This window comes from Pinus tabuliformis, chromosome 9 (genome assembly GCF_031772625.1).
Source record: "Pinus tabuliformis cultivar Carrire ecotype Pingquan chromosome 9, CPIR1, whole genome shotgun sequence".
NCBI classification, from domain to species: Eukaryota; Viridiplantae; Streptophyta; class Pinopsida; order Pinales; family Pinaceae; genus Pinus; species Pinus tabuliformis.
In genome coordinates this window covers 1,706,622,415-1,706,629,626 of record NC_142307.1, presented here as the reverse complement: position 1 = coordinate 1,706,629,626, position 7,212 = coordinate 1,706,622,415, and the positions used below count along the sequence as shown (strand labels likewise).

Below are 7,212 nucleotides of genomic sequence, written 5' to 3'. Positions count from 1 at the left end.
GCAATTTGATGATCAACCTTGGGAGTTATGCAATCAATTGGAGGAAAATTCCTAAATAATAGGGGCCTAATTCCTCCGGAAATGCACAAGGAAATAGGGGCTCAAGCAGAGGCAGAAATTGAATAAGGCTAGGTCAAAGCTTCTCATTGAGCAGAGAGATATGTTATTCACATGCAAGTTGAGCTTAGATTGAGCTAGAAATTGTAATACTTTTTCTATTCCTCTGATTAATGCAAGTAGGTTTAAGGGGGTTTTAACAGTTGCTTTACCCTAGAAAAATATTGTGCATGTGTGTGATTCTTTGTTGCATGTCTAAGATTGTTATTCTAAATTGTGAATTGAATTCCGTAGAACAGTAGAGTAGGATTGTGTCTCTTGATTTAGATTAAAATTTCTTGAGCAGTTGTAATTTGACACCATATTTCTACAAACATAAAGACTAGCATGTGTGAGGATGTCATAAGGGTGATGCACTTTGAATCCCACCTAGCTTTTGTTATACTATAACGGGTTGTGAGAATGGACGTGTATCGATTAATGAGTGTGATACTTTGCATCATGCATAAATGAGTTTGGATGTGAACCTAGGGAATGAATTGGAAAGAAATGCCCCAACATTTTCTTAGGTCGCCTTTTCTAAATTTTGAGAACTTGTTTTCAAGGGTGTCTATCTGACAACTTGAAGCCCTTAAAACATGGAAACATGTGACATCCTTGAACCTAAGGGTTTGTTTTTTAATTTTCCCAATGAAGTATGCTAGCTTGATCTCAAATAGGGTTTGCTTATTATTTATAATATTGATAAGAATAGTTAAATTGTCAATGTCAATCAATGTCTTCACTTTAACTGAATTTATAAATAGTAATATCGGCCATAAATAAGGTAGATTGGAGGTAAATCTCAATGGTTAAGAATATTGTTACATGTGGGTTTTGAAACCGGGTGGAGGCAACGACTTCCCATCATGCCAACCACTTGATCTCCCCACAAGGAGAACAACAAGGTTTAAATTTGATGAAGATCTAATCTTGAAATTATAGCAACATCTTGAAATAGTTGTCCAAAGTGTGATTGCACACAGAAAAAATATATAAAAATTGGTTTGGTATATAAATGCATCAAAACTTACTTTCATATTTTTCTTTTAGAGTCAAATCTCATTAATGGCTTTCTAAGGTGGCAAAAGATAGAAATTTATAGTAGTTGGAAGAGAAACCATAAAACACCAGCGACACTAAAAGTCGGTGTAATCCAAATCTAATAATAATTTTGACAATTTAAATTTGTGTGAATAACAATTTTTTTATTACAAATTAATCTCACAAATCATAGACATGATCACAAATATCACTAACATATTAACAAACAAACAAAAAAACCTTCAAATTTTTTTGGGTTTAAATATTTTAAACTATGATTTTATTTTATTTCATTTATTTCATTTTTTTTTATAAAGAAAAAACCAATAGTCTTTTATATTAATAATACGTTGTTTACATATGGCATATTTTTCAAAATATCACCGTTTTCATTGACTATAAGCACAAAATTGTTATCACATCCTAGATTTTGAAATCTATCTCTGAAACAAGTCAAACTAGATAAAGACATATTCGTTCAATACATCTCAATTTGATTATGGCAATTATGCTAATTATGGGAAACAAAAAAAATTGTATCAAGCAAGAATAACTTATGTGAAATGGATTTTTCTGGTCATTTGATATCTATCATTGTAGAAGGTAGAGTAGATGATTTCCCTGATAGATATTTGTGTCCAACTTTTGCATCAACACCCCACAGAATTGACCAATCAACATCCTAATTATTTTCATCCAGTTTAAGAGTAGAGGAGGATCAAAGGAAGACATCTTGGTAGCTCATTTAATTACCATTTTTGAGTCTCCAAAAACATCTGTTTTCTCTATGGATAACCATTTAGCGCAATATAAGACTCCCCCAAAGAGCAATGATCTCCACCCTAGTGTTGGAGCCCAACCCACTCTTCCAACAAAAATGGAAAAAATGCCCAGGCTTTAAGACAATGTATGCCCCACTGCGACAATATTTTTGTTTGCAACCCATCAGAAAACCCCATGGGGTATCTGTCCTTTTCACCAGTTGAATGCATCTCAAAGATTCCTTATTTGCCACACTTCCAATTTCGTTGAAATATGCACATATCTTTATACAAATGTGATTGATGTCTAGTGGAGTATTTTCAAAGATACATGCATTTTACTCCTCCAAATTCCCCATAATATGTAAAAAGGAACAGTCTGATATTCCCTGTAACCTGTCATTCTGCAAATAAGCTTTCACAAATGTAGAATTTCAATCGACAATTATGTTTAAAGTGTTCAACACTCCAATCCAAATAGTAATAAAAAATAGACACTTTAAGAAAAGATGAGCTACCTCCTCGAATGCACCCTTTACACCATACACATCTATCCGGTCCAATAAAACCCTTTTAGCATAAATTATCCCATATTAATATCTTATTCTGCCTAACCAAGCTAGCCCCAGGAAAATTCCAATTCCAAAATTTTCTGAACCATCATCTATCCACCAAATACTGATAAGCAAGAGTACTATACCTATAAGCGTCGTTAACAGTGATCTAACCAAATATAAACTATACACATACCTGTTCCACATCTCAGCCAATTCACCGTATAAACTCAAATTCCTAGACCATATCCAAAAAGAATATTGAAAAATGGCATCGTATGCAACCTGAATCTGATTTATAAAATATTTTAAACTATATACACGGACACACTGAAAGGTCTCAAAACGTTTATGAATCGACGAAATTGCAACCTGAATGGAAAATTTCCTACAAAAATAAACTGAAAAATCGACGAGAACGACAAAAAAAACTATCTACAGTTTCAATCCCCTGTAAAATGAAACGTTCTACAATGCAATTTATACTCAATCCTCTGTATAATGAAATGATCTGCAGTGCAGTTTGTATATAAAAACGTACCGTCAGGAAGCTAATATGGTGGCGAATACTCTATCAAAAGGGATTAAAACCAGCGGGCGGAGGTATTTTGAAGATGATATTATCAAAGACGAGGGCATAATCCCTATTCCATGGTCTATAGCTCACCTCAATTATGAAATATCGTGAGAATCTAAATTTATACTCTGTAGTAAATTGATACTAAGTAGTAAATGACAGTAGAGACTTGTGGCCTGGTATGAGACATTTTAATGAGATGAATGCATGAATATCTATGTGAACAATTAATATACTCCAGCGTTTTTTTCGTCTGAGGGCCAAAAAAAAAAATGCGCTGTCAGTGTTTGGTTTCTTGCGGATTTACCATGGAATTATGTAAAGTCGGCAAATATAAGGGCATTGACATCTTCGTGCCTTATTGATTGAAAAAGGGCGTTGACATCTTCGTGCCTTATTGATTGAGAATGGTTGATCAAAAGGTTTTTACCGAGTAAGATCCTTTCAAGTGTCAAGTTGTCAACAGAAGCAGCTCACACAATTATGGATCAGATATTTAAAAGAACTAAATGAACTATCCCTAATTCTCTATGCAAAATTCAAAATCCATTTTCTGAATTCAATCCCTAATTCTTCTCTCAAAGGCTTCCAGAGTTTCAGAATGAAGCGTGGACTTTGTGGGTGTCAACTAGATGATGAAGGTACCCCTGCTACTGAGAAAGAAGACGGAGAAGCATACTATAATGTCCGCTGGGCTTGTGCTAGAGTCCGAGCACTGCAGAGCGAATTCGATGGCAGCTTCTGTTATTAGAGGAGAATCCAATGGCAGCATTAGCTCTTATGTTGATGTAGAAAGCCTGCGCAAACCGAGCCGGTTCAGGGAAACTATGTATATGTTACACCAGCAGGAGTTAGACTCTTCTATATACAATTCAGTCCTACAGGAGTGCCTGTTTAAGAAGGCATTGTCAGAGAGCAAATTGGTTCATGCCCACATGATTCTGACTGGATTTATATGCGATGAAATATCCTTAGGGAACAAGCTTTTAAGCATGTATGCGAAGTATGGAAGCTTGGCGGACGCTCACAGAGTTTTGGATTCGATGCCTGAAAGAAATGATGTTTCATGGACTGTGATGGTTGCTGCTTATGGTAGAAATGGGTACTGTGAGGAGGCAATGGCTTTGTTTTGCCAAATGCAGGTAACAGGGATTCAACCAAGTAGATTTACATTTGCCAGTGTTCTTCCAGCCTGTGCAGATTTGGGTTCTCTTGAAAGAGGAAAGGAGGTTCATGGAGCGATAATTAGAAGGGGGTTTGAGTCTAATGTGTTTGTAGGAAATGCCCTTGTGGATTTGTATGGGAAATGTGGGTGTGTGGAGAATGCACGCCAAATGTTTGACAAAATACCCGAACGAGATGTGGTCTCCTCGAATTCTATGATTGCGGTGTATGCACAGAATGGGTTTGTCAGAGAGGCCTTGAAACTGTTTGAGGAAATGCCTGAACGGAATACTGTCTCTTGGAATGCCGTGATTGCGGGGTTTGCACAGAATGGTCTAGTGGATGAGGCATTGGAAATGTTTCGGAAAATGCCAGAGCAGAATGTTGTTTCGTGGACAGCCATGATTGGAGCATGTGCCAGACATGGGTATTGTGAGGAGGCTTTGGCATTGTTTTATGAAATGCAGCAAACCGGGGTCCAGCCCAATCAGTTCACTTTTGCCAGTGTTCTCCCCATGGCATGTTTGGAACAGGGCAAGGAGATCCATACTAAAATAACTGGAAATGGATTCCAATCCAATGTCTTTGTGGGAAATGCTCTTGTAGCAATGTATGCAAAATGTGGAAGCATAGAAAATGCTCGCCTAGTTTTCGATCAAATGCCTGAAATAGATGTGGTGTCATGGAATACAATGATTGCAGTCTATATGCAATATGGGTTTGTTGAAAAAGCTCTGAAACTATTTCGGAATATGCCAGGACAAAATGTGGTCACTTGGAATGCAATGATTGCAGGATATCTACAAAATGGACTTGTTGCAGAAGCTTCAGAACTCTTCCAGGAAATGCCTAAACGAGATGTGGTCTCCTGGAATACAATAATTACAGGCTATGCACAAAACGGGTATGAAGATGAGGCCTTACGCGTATTTTTAAAAATGCCCGAGCGGGACATTGTCTCATGGAATGCAATGATTTCAGCACATGCACAGAATGGGCATTATTTGGTTGCCCTGAAGCTTTTTGGACAAGTTCAACTATCAGGTTTGAAGCCAAACTCTGAAACGTTTACCATTGTTCTATCCGCGTGTGCCAGCATTGCAGATGCAAACCAGGGTAAGGAGATCCATGGTATAATAATTAGAAGAGAATTTGTATTTGATGTCTTCGTGTTGAGTGCCCTTGTAGATATGTATGCCAAATGTGGGTGCATAGAAACGGCACGCATTTTATTTAACAAAATACCTGAACGAGATGTGGTCTCGTGGACTGCTATGATAGTAGGATATGCTATGCATGGTTTTGGCAATGAGGCCATCCAACTCTTTGAACAGATGCAACATTATGGCGTGTACCCAGACCGTATAACCTTTATTGGTGTTTTATCTGCATGCTGCCATGCAGGTCTAGTGGATAAAGGCCGGGATTACTTCGATTGCATGAGTCAGTATTATCACATTGTACCTACAATGGAGCATTATAGCTGCATGGTTGACCTTCTTGGCCGTGCAGGGTACCTGGACGAGGCACAAAACTTGATCAATAAAATGCCAATACAAGCTGATTCATCTGTATGGGGATCATTGCTCAGTGCGTGCAGAATCCATATGAATGTAGAGCTAGGAGAATATGCAGCAGAACGCCTTTTTGAGTTGGACCCTACATCTGTCTCACCTTACGTGCTTCTGTCAAATCTCTATGCTGCAGCTGGCAAGTGGGATGACATTGAAAAGGTGAGAAAGTTGATGAAAACCAAGGTGGTGGAAAAGAAGCCTGGTTGCAGTTGGATTGTGGTCGGTAAAAAGGTGCATGCCTTTCTTGTTGGCGATAAATCACACCCATTGAGAGAAACAATATATGCAGAATTAGAAAGATTATCTGGACAGATGAAAGCAGCAGGGTATGTTCCTGACATGAGATTTGCACTCAATGATGTGGAAGAGGAGCAAAAGGAGCAAATTCTTTCTCACCACAGTGAAAAGCTAGCAATAGCATTAGGGCTTATCAGCACGCCCTCAGGTACAACTATTCAGGTTATAAAAAATCTTCGAGTTTGTGGTGATTGCCATACTGCTGCCAAATTCATCTCCAAACTCGTGGCTCGAGAAATTGTTGTGAGAGATACAAATCGTTTCCATCATTTCAAGAACGGGCATTGTTCTTGTATGAATTATTGGTGAGCCGAGTGAAACAACCAATTAGAGATAAGTGAACATAATTACAACCTGTTTTGTATTATGAGCTTATACTTTTATGGAAATTTATATTATGGCAGTCTTACTGCAGTGATACAAAACAATTACAGTTCAAGAATAGATTATGGGTTCTGCTCATTTTATATGCATGCTGTTTAGAAATCGATTGGAGAGTATGTTCTCTTTATGTATGCCCACATTGTTTCTCCACGATGAATCTTTCCAAATCGTAGAGAACCACAGCTCCCAGCTTGTTTCAGAGTGTACTTGTACATACTTTGGACGAGTGCTTGCTGTTCATTTTATATGGAAATAAATGAATGACGAACCTTAGAATTTCCACCAATTGTAACAGAGGTGCACAGTTGAGTTACAATCACCTCATTCTTCCTTTGGCCTTGAAGTTGAGTTGCAATGCAGTTGTAGCTATCTGTGATGGAGTCGGACTTTTTTTATAACTTCGATAAAAATAAGGGACAGCTAAACCTGGTACTAAGATGTTGGTATAAGGTATTTGCAGTCATAGCATTAGGACAGAAATTTACAGGTTTTTTTATATGCCTTTGGACAAATGAGCTACAGCAGTAATAAACTGCGTTAATTTGTTTTGCTCTCATTAAGAAGGGGTATATAAAATCAACAGCCCTTTTCTGGAATGGTAATTGTGGTGAGATGGGATTTAATTGAATTTCATCATGCTATTTCGGTTAGCCTATGCATTGACATTTGTCACACTTCTGTGCAAAATTATGGGCATGTTTGTATAAGGCTTGTAACACTTTTCTTGCTGTGTTATCACTCTGAAAATGACTGCCTATAAA

General features: G+C 37.6%; 1 pseudogene; it reads left to right on the top strand.

Moving 5' to 3' along the window:
- Positions 1-2,990: 2,990 nt before the first annotated feature.
- Positions 2,991-6,733, top strand: LOC149155471 (pentatricopeptide repeat-containing protein At1g08070, chloroplastic pseudogene; annotated as a pseudogene).
- The last annotated feature ends 479 nt before the right edge of the window (positions 6,734-7,212 follow it).